This window comes from Pseudorasbora parva, chromosome 6 (genome assembly GCF_024679245.1).
Source record: "Pseudorasbora parva isolate DD20220531a chromosome 6, ASM2467924v1, whole genome shotgun sequence".
Taxonomy (NCBI): domain Eukaryota; kingdom Metazoa; phylum Chordata; class Actinopteri; order Cypriniformes; family Gobionidae; genus Pseudorasbora; species Pseudorasbora parva.
The window spans coordinates 18,618,838-18,634,635 of record NC_090177.1 but is presented as its reverse complement, the minus strand read 5'-3'; the positions used below and the strand labels follow the sequence as shown (position 1 = coordinate 18,634,635).

General features: G+C 36.8%; 1 protein-coding gene across 1 annotated transcript in view; it reads right to left on the bottom strand.

Annotated features, from left to right (window-relative positions):
* c6h1orf127 (chromosome 6 C1orf127 homolog) overlaps positions 1–15,798 on the bottom strand; it is a 197,355-nt gene that overhangs the window by 66,899 nt on the left and 114,658 nt on the right. Inside the window, exon 15 of the transcript XR_010905311.1 lies at positions 1,595–1,706. The gene's annotated coding sequence lies outside the window, so the exon portion shown is untranslated. The remainder of the gene's footprint in view (positions 1–1,594; positions 1,707–15,798) is intronic.

Below are 15,798 nucleotides of genomic sequence, written 5' to 3'. Positions count from 1 at the left end.
TTTGCGACACGACTGAAGTGTGATGTTGTGACGCTTCTCGTCATTTCTGCGTTCATATCGGTTCAAATGCAGCGCTGCCTTCCTGCATTTTACATGCTGTGCTGAAGCGTTGAAGTCGCTTGATGTCACCCATAGGAATAAAGTGGAGCGCGACGCGACAGAAGTGTTGAACGGACGAGTGAATCTGCACCTTGAGAGCAGTGTTTATGGGCGTGCATTTTCTCTCTCGCCTTAGTCACGCGCGCACACGCACCCTTCCGTACGGCCCATACAAGGACCTTGTGCTCTATTGACGTCAACCCGAGCCATACTCTAAAAAAACTGTCCGAAACTTGTGAGAAACCGGAAGGAGTATTTTTGACACAGAAATACTCCATCAAACGTCTAACTTAGTTTGAAACTTTGTCTATGTTTAGGATGGGAATCCAAGTCTTTAACAGTGTAAAAAGCTCAGTATGCATGAAACAGCATTTCACCCCCCCCCTTAAGGAAAGTCTTCAAGAGTTGAAACTGTTATAGCTGCAAAGGATGGGCCAACTCCATATTAAACATTACAGATTAAGAATGGGACGCCATTACAGTTCATGTGCATGTAAAGGCAGGCATCCCAAAACTTTTGAGAATATAGTGTATATAGACAACATAAACATACAGTATTATTACAACAAAATCAAAAAAGTGAACTAAATGCTAGTCAGAATGTGCAAATCCCTCTATAAATATATTTTCATAACAACAAAAAGCATGGACAACGAATAACTAAAGCACAATTAATTCGCAACATTATTTAAAGGAGCTCAGCACATATTTGTTTGAAAGTATATTTTTGCCAAAAGTCAAAAACTATCACTGAAGCAGTTTAATTTAATACAAATAAATTCAAAAATTGCAGAAAGTCGACATATATTCAAGCCATATAAAGTTGCATTTATGTCTCCGAATTGTATTTACGGAGTGAGAAGCGGAACTAGAGGCAGATGAACAGGCACCTGGTGAACATTGAACGCTCCTGGGCTTTTAGGACTTAATTAATCAAGGCCTCTGGGTATTATGACATGGCTGGTCTTCTCCGTGTGTTTGACTCAATTAAGTTGTTTCGTGAACCAGAGGTGTGACTTCAATATTGCTTAGAGTCACTGCTATCACACGAGCCGTGGTTAGCATTAACGCTTTGGGCGAATCGAGGCAATTGCAAACATAGTCTTGTCTTCATCTGCTTCACTGACAAAACACAGCAAGGCAAATGCACTGAACAGTTATGCTACGTAACATGAGGTTCTGCAGCTCCAAAACCTGCTTCCTATTCACTAATCACCTGCAATCCAGCTTAACTAGCTGCTATTTTGGATGGTATAGTGTCAAGCCATGCATTTATAAATCAAGCCATTGTTTACCAGCATAAATGACATTAAAAACAAACGGCAACAAATCTTTCTTAGAACTTAACAAACTACAGTCTATACTCGGAAATATGTCAAAAAGGAGAAGTGGAGCAACATGTTTCATGTTGACTGATATAATGATTTGTCAAATAATTGGCCACTAAAGCAGTCATAAAAACTACAGATGCATTATTGTACATTGTGACACTGACCTTCATCTATATCGAGTGCTCCAGTTCGACTCGGTCCGGCGGGTCACTGTCTACTTGCCAAAACTCAGCTTGCACATTCACACTAGACTCTTACATAGCTGTCTGTTGACGCCTGTAAGGACACAGAGAACAGTTATGGGTACATATTTTACTACCAAACCATAAACCAAACAAAGATTTTGATGAACTTTTAAAAAACGCCTCCCCTTTGCCACTTACACAAATCAACATTCAGTTCATGTGACGGTTTTTAATGTATTTTTTTATACCAGTGCTGTCAGTGGCTTGTATCGCTCACAGAATTTTATAAACACCACTGTTTCCGCAGCACAATAACTACTTTCATTTCATTGTAAAACCTGTCAAAACTCCAATTAGATATTTAGAGAGAAAAATACGACTTTCAATTTGCCCAAACAAACCACTCCGTAAGTTAATAAAAAGGCATTATCATCCATCTTGTGCCCTTATTAGATTGTGTATTTATGCATGCTATCCTTTCAAGAGAAAGCAGGGTTTGTGGGTAAAACACAAGGGGAGTGCGTGCAGTCTCTGAAAAACACGAGAGTGAATGATAAAATAGAAGGAAAAAAAAAAGATTTATTTCAGCATCTCACGTTAAATACCCTTTTTCCCAGGTTCTGTCTGTCTCATTTCATACACATTAATATAAACCTGATATCACATAATATATTCAATGCGTTATTTGTATAATACTAATGCACTTTAATAAGCTTTTTTGTGTTAGATAAGAGTTAAAACAACAGAATCAAAGGCTTTAAATTCCAAATTAAAGAGCAGACTAATAACTAGCCGATTTCTTTTTTAGACCAGATAAATACCCTAAAAACATAATAAATAAAAGTAATTATTGCAGCTGGTAATTACAATGCTAATTATATTGCTAATTAGCTTATTGTGATGTATACTGTGGATGGGGCCTTTACTACGCCTCGGATCACACAGGAACAAAGTCAAAACGGACTTCAGCCTAAACGATAAGAGCACTACTGATGACACTATGTTTGTTTTAATATTATCAACTGATTGCGTATTAACATTCAAATGTCCTATCGGCAACAATTTACACTGTCCATGTGACCGTTGTAGAATGACATCATTATAAAGACTTTTGGTCTTACAAACTGAAGAGGTTGATTAGTTGGGTCCTCAAATTATTCCTTTCTAAAACCATCTTGGAAGAGAGCCCGAATAGAGAATGAACTTGATTTAGAGTGCCAGGAAAGGGTGGATAGATTATAGTCTCTATATAATCTCCTGATCCCGGCGTCTGAGGTAAATGTAGACTGTAACATGTAACACACATACACATGGTTGAACAAATTTAACAGGAAGACCGAAAACACAGACACACATTATATATATATATATATATATATATATATATATATATATATATATATATATATATATATATATATATATATATATATATATATATATATATATATATATATATATATATAAAACCTACTGCACCCATATACTGTCAAATCAATAGCATTAAATCAAATGCCCTACTAACACATTAATATTACATGATATAACAATATTGATGCATTTCTCCCTCTCCACTTGCAGTCTGGGAAAAAAATAATTGAGGGAATGACATACATTACAGTTCAAAAGTTTGGGTCAGTAAAACTTTTTTTTTTTTTTTTTTTAAGAAATGAATTCTTTAATTTAGCAATGATGCATTTAATTGATCAAAAGTGACAGTAACAATGTTTCTAATATTACCAAAAAAGTTGTTCTTTTGAATTTATAGTATCACAGTTTTAAGTAGCACAACTTTTTTCAATATGTATAATAATAAGAAATGTTTCTTTAGCACCAAATCATCATATTAGAATAATTTCTAAAGGATCATGTGACACTGAAGACTGGAGTAATGATGCTGAAAATTCAGCTTTGACATCACATGAATAAAAAAAAAGTTATTTTAAATTGTAATAATTTCTCAGTATTAATGTTATTACTGTCATGAGAAACTTTAAACACTTCAAACACTTCAAAAAATCTTACTGAGCTGTAGTGTTATGCACTATTGAGACATTTACATTTAACAGCTCTGAATATTATTTTAACTTATTTAAAAAAGGAAGAGCTTGCTAATGTCCACATTTAATAAAACGACTATATCATTTAATGTAATAAAAAAAAAATTGCCACAGGAAAAATGTCATTCTTGTTCCTGTGGATCCAGAAAGCAGAAGAAAGGAAAAACAAACACAACAGGAGCACGTATCTTGCATGCTTTGAGAGTGCAATGTTTGACATAAAAATATTCACTTCATTATGCTTGGAGATGGGATGACCTGTCGTGACACGAAGTGTTTTTCACCACATTTTTTAAGCATGATCTCACAAACAAAAAAAAAACAAAAAAAAGAAAAGAAAAGAAAAGAAGAAAGCACACACCCAAAAAGGCACAAGAGAAACCAATCGTTCTTACTGATGTCTATATATTAAATAATGAACGGTGATTCATTTACGCATATGCTTGTTACCGTAAGCATGATTCACAGAGATTCACGCTGAATAAATTCTGTCATTGCATTGATCTGGATATTTATCTACAGACGGTGGGGATCAAGTATATATTGTGATCTGAACTTCGGGGTATTTGAAGGCCCTGGCATATTAAAGGAATAAAGGGTGTATATGTTTGCATTGCCAGGTAACCGTCGTGTTTAGATCCGTGGTCACCTGTTCTACAGGAAACCCTTATCTAGGTTTTCCATTGTTCAATAAAACAATGAAACCATGTTTATTCTTTACAGAGGTTAATGAAAAGGAGTGGCAAAAAAAAAAAAAACACCAAAAACTGGCATTTTAGTTCAGTGAGGAAAGGGTAAGAAGGCATAACACACCCTCTGATAAGACAGATAAGATAGTGCCAGGAATAAAGAAAGTTAATGACAGAGTCTGTTCATCTCTCAAAATGAAAGAATGAATTTTTGGTATATCTGCTGATCTGTGCACGCAAATGACAACCTGTGACTACAGCTGCATGGCTTAATCACAGCAATACAGGGAGGGAATATGTAACATGCCAACTTCTCATTATCAAATCCAAATTAATAATTTTCCTAACAATACACCACCTGTCTCCACCTGTGCAATTTTTTCGGCACATTGTGGAAAGAGAGAAATGCAGGTTTAAACACATTGGTACAGTAAAGCTGACATGGGGTTCATGATAAAAACTGTTACATAAAATCTCCCTCCGTTTCCTCGCCTTTCTATTAAACCACACCGCAAATAACAACACAACACATTTACAAAACTCAGGGTTAGGTCACAAGCATTCAAGCCGGAATATGAACTAGAACAACTGGATTTCTCCCCAAACCACACTATTTATACCAGGTACCTCCCTGACTTGAAATCAATTTTCGATGTCACGCATTTTGTGAACATTCTCAAATGTTGATCGAGTCGTTCAAACCCATCGCACAGTTACAACAAACAAGTTGGTTTCAACTAAATCTGTCCTGAAGAGTGGATCTGACAGGAGAAGGGATCAAGCTTAATTCTTGCTCCAGATGTAACGTGATCATTCATTCTTTTTATCTATTAATGATTTCAAAGGCTTCCAACCATTATTGCTTTTATTCTCTGGAATAAAACCCAGCTGCTCTCTTTGTAGTGAGTCTGTGTGGGTGTATGTGCTTTTGGTGCTTCATGGAGGGGGTTGGGAGGGAGAAGAAGAGAAAAGGGAGCACAAAAAGATGAATATCACTGTTTTCTCAACAAAAATATTCATATTTTACACTCCACAACATATTACCATTGAGTGTTTTACAAGCTACCCCAGTGTTAGGACTAATTAGCGTGTAATCCTGACTAAGAGCCTAACAAACAAACTACTTAAACAAGTTATGACAATTTCCACAGAAGGGCTATAATTTGGTTTTTGCTTTTCAAAGCATTTTAAAAGCATTCGAAGCACAAATCCTAAGTTTGATATACTATTATAAAACTAAAAATTAGGATCATACGACATTGGCATAAAACACTGAACTGATATTCATTTGAATGCTATTTTGTTTAAATATTAACACATTTTAATGACCAAAAATGTCATATAAAGCTATGCCGTGTGCACACAAACATTACAGGATATTTGTTTCCTTGTAATTTTCCATAAAATGAAAATAACACAAAGTATTATAAAAACAATAGTAATAATAATAATTTGAACATTTTTAATTAAAAAATATATATAAATAAAATGTTGTAGTGTTGATTTGTCAAGCTCAAAAATGCAACCCTGGGATTTGCATTATTTTATTACTTTTATTTACATTTAACTATTGTTTTTAATGACAGAATTTATTCATTAAAATGTTTACAATTATTACAATTTTAAAACAAACCATTTATTTTGATGTTAATCTTATCGACACAGGTATTGTTTATCGACACAAAGTTTTTAAATTCCATTGAATTATGTCCAAAACTTTGGAAAGAGAGTCGCAAAAATGGCAACACTCATCTAGAATGGATAGATAATAAAACGAGTGATATAAGTAACAATATGACCGACTGAGGATCATGACTATTTAAAAAAAAATCTCAGACACTATTTTACACCCTATTTGTGGAAGTTCTGTAGATGTTTCAAACATTTTACCCAGAAAGACAAATGTGCCCCGAATGGGTGTGAATGTGCTTGTGGAGTTGTCGATTACACATGCGAGGAGTGCCGCTGTCCTTTATTGGGAAATTTACACCCTTGGTGTGATTTATAGAAATCAGTAGTGCCCACAACGCAGTAAAACTCTAATTGTTTCTTCCATTTTTAAAGTCTATCCTCCATTAAGGAATCGGTGGGTAATAAAGAGCTTTTTTAATCAACCCTCTCTTGCTGATGGTTTGACGTATGAAGTCTCGCCTACCGTACAATGCAAGCTTTTACAGCTGAGAACAATGAAGGATAAAATACTAGGACATCTCGTAAGTGACTGGGGTTCTGCAACACTATTCTGCTATGACTTTAAGCGTGTGCATGTATTGTACAGGTCATTTCTATAATATGTACCATTTTATTTGGATCATATCGTATTGTGCAAAATTAAGATGTTCGTTTGCTAATCCTGGTATCATTGGGAAACATGTGACTCACTGTGTACTTCAAATCCATCTCTACCTATTTCTTTAAGGAAACTAAAGCCAAAATTCCCTGGGAACAAGTTACACCCAAAGTACCAGCCAATATCTAAACATAGATTTCAGTCAAGAAGGAAACACATTAAATATATACATAAGCCAAAAATGGTACATCAGTACAAATTAATCTCGGAAAACATTGCATTGTCGAATTGTGACAAGTGTTCAGTCGAGCAACAAAACTCAAATTTAAATGGTTTAAAATGTATAAAAGTCAAGTGTGTTTACATGTTTTGGGGACTTCAACCTGAATGCACACAGACAACAAGCTTATAAATCAGAATTTATCAGAGTTGTTTTGAAAGTGTAAAAATGCTGAACATTTTCTGAGATGGGTATGGGGGGGGGGTAGTGTTAGGGGATAGAATACATAGTTTGTACAGTATAAAAACCATTTAACCTTTCTATGGAGATTTTTTTATAGCGATTTTTTATGCGTTAACATTTTTTTTGAAAAAGTAAAAATATTTTGAGCTTGTATTTATTAAACAAATTTCCTTCATTGTATCAACTCAAATTTTTAATTTCAATAAACTCAAAATTTTAAGGCAACCAGGTTACTTACTTTTTTAAGTTAAACCAACAAAAAATGTTTACAGTGTAGAAACATTTCTATTGAAAGTCCCCAAAAGATATGAAAACCCAACATGCGTATGTGTGTGTGAGTTTCTTAAGTCTTCAGTAATATACATATGTGTATTTACATGAGGTGGTGACCTTTTCAGTTAAGGTAAACAAAGGAAACCATTACATTAAAATAGTAAATTTTATGAATCGGATGTTAAACTTTACTTTCATACACATGCACACTCATCTCTTACACAAATTACCAAGCCCAGGGATATGAGCATGATGGCTGCTCAAAAGCACCACGTCAGTGTAGCTGTGGTCGCTTTCCTCCAGCGGAATCAGTCCTGCATTATAAAACACTTTAAAAGTGAGCATAACCCTTCCCCTACCCCACACTCCCAAACGGGCTCTGATTCGGTCACCACAGGACTCCACCTGGCCCACCTTTGCCCACCGGCTGGCAGTGCCACTGTAAATCCTGAAGCTATAGCTGGAGCCCGGGCTTGAGTAATTAATAAAAGCTCCATTACATGCCTTGTGGCCGTTGTTTGCTATTTCAACACCCCATTTGTGCCACGATTACAGTCATTATCAGTCAGCACCATTAATTCAGCCACCGATGCCGGAACTGCATACTAATAAATTGGGCTCTAAAAATTTTTACCTTTCAAGGAGTTGGTGCTGGAGTCGTGCCAGGAAGTGCCACTCCTGATTAGGAGTCTTCTGCTGACTCTGAAAGGCCCCTTTGAATAAGGGCTGCTGCATCTTTGGAGATAGTTCACATTCACCCCCCCAACCCCCACCCCTTGATTATTCCCTTCCCCTCCAAAATGAATCTTTATTAAGCTTAAATCCTAAATAAAATGAAATTAGCAGACTGCAAAATATTGCTTTCTTTTCTGCACATATTCCCTGGTGCCTCCATGCAAATTATAATGCTTATTTATGTAAATGAGGTGTCGTCTTTAATTAGTTTTGCTTGAAGGCATTAAAATACATGTATTCTTTCCCCAAAATATTATTTGTTTTGTTGCTCTCTTCAGTTGAGTTCAAAATGACTTATTATGCTGACTAAAAAGCTTTATTAATTTCAGCGGGTTTTTTTCTCCCCTGACTTTCAAAGTATTATCTTCTCCTCCCACTGTGTGGGAGCAGCGCTTAGCGTTTAGCTTTTAGCTGTGTAATGGAGAGGTTTCCTCAGGCTCTCTCTCTGCTGTGAAGTGGATACAAGACTCTCTGAGTGTCCCTGCAGACACCAGACGGGTCAGCACGCTTCTAGGGCTAAGACCCTTGTTCTTAATCTCCTCCAGTATTGTGTGTGAGCGCATAACTACACATTATTATTCATTAAAAATCCCAAAAATATCATAAGATATTGGCGTGAATAATACAAATAATAATGCGATACTAAAGTTAAAAAAATGTCTAAAATAATGGATATCCATCACAGTTAGAGAGTCAAACCTGCGCCACCCACGCGAGCGCCACGGCTAAACCCGGCGAGCTTGCATTAACCACTAGGCCACGGATTCCAATCGTGCTGTCCATCACTACTCTGTCCGCTGGTGACGTTGTTTATTTGCATGAGCTGCCTGCATTGTTTTAACCTCTAATTATGCAAATGAGGTAACGGCACAAAACACTACCAAAAAGGAGCGCTGAACGCAATTTGCACAACACAATTCCCCATCTTGCAGGAGAGTTCAGGGCGTTTCAAAAATGAAAATACAATTCTCGTTATTCACTCGCGCCGCTCCAAACCGGTATGGCTTTCTTTCTTCAATGGAACACAAAAGGCACATTTCTGACTCTTCGAACTCTTCTGCCACTCTTTTCAACATAATACAAGTACATGAGAATTGGGATTGTTAAATGTAAAAAAGTATCCTTGTGCAAAAACACAACCAAAAATTTGTGCTATATGCAATTTCAAACCGCAATTCCTCATCTTGCAGGCCTGTCCGGGCTGTTAGCTTAAAGGAGTCATGAACTGGCTTTTACATTTTTTTGTACTGTTGTCTGAGGTCAACAAATTATATTTGTGTGGGTTTTACATTTAAAAACCTCATAACTAATAAGTAATATGCTATTTTCTACAGTGGTTTTGAGGCTCTCTCCTGAACGCTGGGTTTTGATGGGCGTGCAGCACTGGACACTTGGAGGTAAAAGCCCACGGCTATGATTGGATAAGATTTGCATATTTAATGAGCTTCAGCTCCGCTGTCAGTTCACGTGAGAGTGTGATTGTTTTGAAAGCAGCAACCAGAATAATTATCTGTCAGGGCTCTCAAAACATATTCATCAAACAAACACAATGATTTATTTCTCATTCACTCGCAAATTATTTATTTTTTTACTACTTGGCCTGCCCGATTGGTGGATACAAGCGCGAACCACACACACATAAGCGGGCACGCGCTCTTCAAATATTGAAGTCAAGAGAACATTAAGAACGCAGATCAAGAAACAAATATTCTTTCACTATTCAAGATTCACCGGCCTGCCGACGTGCTTACGTTTTGGTCTGGAAAACACGCTGGAAAATAGCCCTGGGACGTTGAGCTTTGCGAGCCGCCTGATATCCGATCTGATCTGATCCTGAATAGCAATGAACGAACAAATAAGGGATCCTCCAGCCTGTGACAGTGCTAAGGTATTGTCTGTAGACACGTACACATAATCGATCTGTAACAATGCAATAATATCACATATAAATAAATAAATAAAAAGTTTTACTTACATAAATGTGCTGCGCCATTCCTGTCGAATCCAATATTGAAGGCAAAGCATTGTGTTTTAATCTCAATATGTCTGCAAATCCAGTGTCGACCTGCGTCTTGTTTACAAATGATTATCTTGCTATCTTCGGTGTATTTATTGCTGGGTAACGCGATCAGTTTAGCTCCACGTCTCAGTGGGCGGGGCTACAGAAGCAGCATACACAGAGGCGGAGTTTCACCCTTCTAATACGTCATTGATTTGAGAGCCTCGTTTTCTGGGCCTGGTGAATATAAAAGCTTTAATTTTACTATCAAGGAAGTTTTCAGCTCTGAAACTTACAGGAAATTCTTATATTACCATGACCTTTTATATATCAAAGGCTCAAGGGAAAGTGGATTTCTCAATTCATCACCCCTTTAAGGAATATGACTAATATGCATTGTGCATTGATATAGCAGCATAAACCGTATTATTAGTTGTTAGCAAATAGGGTCGGGTTTTTGCGTTGAAATACCACATATAAGAGAGAATATGCCCCTAAGTAAGACTTCCGTTGGCACTATGTGTTGCGGACACCCCCCATCCCCGCATACACTTAATGAAAGCCACATGCATGCCTCGTGTCATCAATCAAATGCTAATACCAATGTAAATTCACATGCATTGTCAGCTCTCGCCGCACGCCTCTAAACTGAGGTGCAATGACCTCTTAAACGACTTTCAGACGGCTTTTTGCCTTATTTTAATATTTGTTTAAAAGGATTTTCAGTGTTACAGTAAATCTCCCTCTTGACACGGTTTTTATGCATTTGCAGATGATTTACAACACAATGTTGAGTGGCTATCGAGCAGAAACCCGCCGTGAGTCACGGCCAAAGGTGCCGGAACCGATGCAGTCAAACAGAAATACACGCTGTCATACACTGCGCTCAGCTGACACAAAAGGTTAAAAAGAAACATGAGCCGCAAACAACGAGCATTGGTCAATATCATATCAATATCCTTTGAGGCCTCAATGGACTGAAAAGACTGAAATGGCATATTTTACGAAGTTAATACCCCTCAATACCCAATTCACACGCATATAAACACAAGCGCACAAACACACACAGCATGATTTATAGTAAGGAAGCTGAGGCCATTATAACGTTTTTATTATTACTGTTCTTTCAAGGCTAATGCTACAATAGATTTTTGCATGATTGATGCGTCCCAGTAAACATTAGGAAGATTCCATTAACTTAGCAGAGAGGAGCTAGATGGCGTCACTTTGATTATAGCTGCATTCCTTTCCATGCTTTTTGATTAAAAATAGAATATCAATATCACATTTTTTTTTAACTAATTCATGATGTTCGGATCTGACTTCAAAAAAACCCGTCAAAACTTTTCTGGCAACTCATGCAACTGATCGTAATTGAGGTCACCATATAAATCATTAAGTTTCTGGAAGTCACTTCTGAAACAATCCTGGGGTTAAATGATGACAGAAACGGTCCTTCCAGTAAATCAAATGACTTTGAAGTTCTGGTCATAGCTCAGCTAGTGTAAAGCACAGTTTCTGTCATACATACTCTTAAAGGGACAGTTCACCCAAAAATGAAAATACAATTCTCGTTATTTTCTTGCACCGTTCCAAACCAGTATGCCTTTCTTTCTTCAATGGAACACAAAAGATAAAAATCTGAGTTTTAAGAAGCTGTACTACAGCTTTGTGAAATACTAAAATTTAAGCTATTATGTAAGGGAAACTGTACATCCAGCCGGTTGTTATTGCAGAATAAACCCAAACATAGTGATCAGGTCTTGTGTCACTCTGAAGGGGTTTATTTTGCGATAACAGCCAGCTGGATGCACATTATCCCGCTTATGACATGGCTACTTGTCTCAAGTAAATTAGACACGAAATATTGTCTTAATTTAAACATTTTATTAGCTCTTCTGCAAAGCTTCTGCAAAGAAAAACAGTTCCAGACTGCTTAAGCCTTTATCTCTTGCTGACGATTTGTTACACAGGCTATATGTTGAAAATGAATGCTGAAAGGGTTAGCTCACCCAACAATGAAACTAAGCCTGTGATTTACTCACCCCCAAGTCATCATATGTGTTTATACCATGGTCTGTTTTAATACTCGATTCTGATTGGCTGGAAGGTGTGCAGTAAAACCGTTTAATGCACAGGTAGTTCCAGTCAGTTTGATTACAGTTCGAAATTAATCCGCCACTATAAACACTGGTAACCATAGTAACACAGTTACGCTTGCAAACAGAGTGACAGTGGCGGACTGCAGTATCAGCCACAGATATGTCTATACGTATAACGTTACATATCTATGGCAACATTAAGTGACATGAGACATGAGTGACACACAAAAGCCAATGGCACGTCACTATGCGCAGGTATATACGTATACATATCTAGGACTGCGCGTATTGGCACATCCGTGGCACATTCGGTCTTCATTGTCATGTCACTGACATTATCGCGACACACACTGACACCTGCATGACACCGAGTTGTCGTGCGTTTTTTACATTCTATGATGGTCGTGACACCTACACTGACAGACTCGAGCGCCTATATTATTATTTAATTTAATGCATTAAATGTAATGTGTCTTTATAGGTTGACGCGGGGTTTATTTCACACTAGGCTACATGATTAGTTCAAATAAAGATTGCCTTGTCACTGCAGTGTTGCCTATCATTCATAAATAATTTTAATAAATCCATTAAATAATCATTAAGTTATGTTCGATATGCTTAAGCAACGAGGGAATCTTCAGACTGACAAAGTGGAGATCGCAAACGCATCTCTCTCTCTCTCTCTCTCTCTCTCTCTCTGATCTTTCCATTTCAGTTCTCTGTCTCTCTCTTTTAATAATGAATTTAAATAAATGTGGTAGCCTAATTTGTTCATATAAAAACATTCCGATGGCTCTACTTTATTTAAAGCGATGGTGTGCTAGAACTAACGAGACGTAAGAAAACAACCGTCATTTTAACCCGTTTCTTAAAAAACATCAGTTACAGCTTTAACTTGTTTTTAACTTGGCAAATAACCATGGTATAAGCGGGATAATCCACGGCTAGCCATGCATTAAATGATTTTAATGCACGACCTAGAGGCAACCGTGCATTAAAATCCTTTAATGCATGGCTAGCCGTGGATTATCCCTTACATATGACATTCCTGTTTCACATGAATACAATCGGAGTGATATTTTTAAAGTCCTGGCTACGTAATCCAAGCAGTATAGTTGTAGCTGTTTTTGAAGTCCATAAAAAAATGCAGCTGTCCGTCAAATAACATGCTCCACACAGCCCTTCTGATTCGAATCGATGATGCGTTTGTGTAAGAAAAATATCCATATTTAAAACTTTAGAAAGTAAACCCTTGAAGTCCTCCATTGTAACCCATGGCAATTAAGTGTTTAACTCAGCCATAAGATGGAGCCAGAGAATCAACGACAGCGTTAAGCATATAATTAATACCGGTCAAGATAACTCGTAGTACCCGGATGAGCGGTGTGTTATTCAATTTTGATGGTTGTTATGTGGGAATAACATACCACTGGAATGTGCGATTGACCAATCAGAATCAAGTATTTCACAGAGCCGTGTAATAATAACTGATTACAGCATTAAATAGAAGTTGCAATTACGGATGTCCCGACACCATTTTTTCACTTCCGATGCCACAGCTTTGGCTATTTGCCGATTCCGATATCAATCCGATATTTTTATTGTATTCTTGAATTAATATTACTAATAATAATACAATTAATGGAAAGAACGCAAAATAAGGGACAACCCCCCCCCCCCCCCCCCCCAAAGAAAAAAAATTGCATCATGGACGCAAATAAAGATTAAATCATGGATTGATTATTTCAACAATGACAACTTGACAGCTCAACAATAAACCATGAGAAAATATGAGCTCAAGCATGTGAACATTTTATATTATTTAACATTTGATTATTTTATTTATTTCTAAAGAACTCTGTAGTAGCCTATTTGGTGCACTTTAAAGGGACAGTTCACCCAAAAGTGGAAATGATGTCATCATTAATCACCCTCATGATGTTCTAAACCTGTATGAGTTTCTTTGTACTGCTGAACACAAAAGAAGATATTTTGAAGAATGTTTGTAACCTGGCTGCTTTGGAGGCACCAATGACTTCTATAGTAGGAATGATTGGTCTTATGTGTTCAACATGACAAAAATAAATGCATACAGGTTTAAAACAACATTTTGGGTGACCTGTCCCTTTAAGCAGACATTCTGAACCAGTAATTACTTTTCTGACAATTCTGAAATTTAAAAAAAAATGTTTACTGTAATGATAACTGTAAAAAAAAAAATGTTACACAGAAAAAACATTAGGAATTATATATTTTTTTAATGTGAACTAATCCTTTAAACTCAACTAGCTATTTTAGCCTGAAAGAACATGGTAGCAATATATTCTGAAACATCAATCAGTACGAAGGAAATTCCACTTGTAATGAAAAGGAACTGGTTTGAACTGTTGTCCTCCAGTTGTGCTGTTGCTGTTATCCCGGCCTTGAGCCTCAACATCCATTTCACTCTCCCGAAAAATCTGTTAGCAAAATGATACTGGCATGGACCTGATTGGCTAATTGATATCTTATGCGTGGCCCTCATGGGAACAGTGGCGCTGATGACCTGGACGAGTGCAGATCTGTCCTCACTCTTTCTCTCTTTCTCTCTCACTCTCTACGCCTGGTGGCCTTTGCAGGAAACGAGTTCACAGAGAACAGGGTGGCGTAACACCCCTAACACCTTTTGCCAATTATTCACCGTGTGACCCACAACAGGGAGAACAAGAGATCCATCTCCCAATACGTGATCATAAACATGAACACCCAGCCCTAAAATTGTACACGTGTTTGTGTGTTTCTGCCTCTCATGCCCAGGCGATTCACTGGTGCTTATGGAAACTGAGCCAACTGATCTTTTTGCCCAAAGTGCTAATTTGTGTCACAGCTGTAAGTGCAGAACTATTATTAACCGAAACGTAAACTATAAGCTATGTCTCACAACAACAAGATTCTGCAATAAAACCACGTTTTAAAGCTTGATCTGTCAAAGAAAAAAAAAAGAAAAGAAAAAAAGGAGATACATTTATAGGTTCTTACAGGAGTATGGCATTTTTTCCATTTGATCTGTGGAAAAATAAATCGGAAGAAAACACCTGGTCTTACCTTCGGGTAAGCATAATAAAATAATGAAGTAAGTACATTTTCCACAAATAAACTGGAATTAATCTTGGAATCTTGGATAAAGTGGAAATAATCTCACTTATAAAATAAAGTGGAAATAATCCAATAGCAATTTTACAAACTACAAAATTATGAAACATTGTAACATCACAAATTAAAAAATGTTTAATATTAATTAACATCAAACTTGCATGTTTTTCAGAGTTAATCAGCCAGCAAATTTAAGTTTCTCACTTGTCAAGAACTAATTTCTAATTTAAAAAATGTAAAGGTCCCATATTGTACACCTTTCTGGAGTTTTATTTTAGATGTTGATGTCCATAAGAATACAGTGGTGCAAAAAAGTATTTAGTCAGCCACCAATTGTGCAAGTTCTCCCATTTGCACAATTGGTGATCCAAAGATAAGAGGCCTGTAATTTTCATCATAGGTACACTTCAACTATGAGAGACAGAATGAGAAAAAAATCC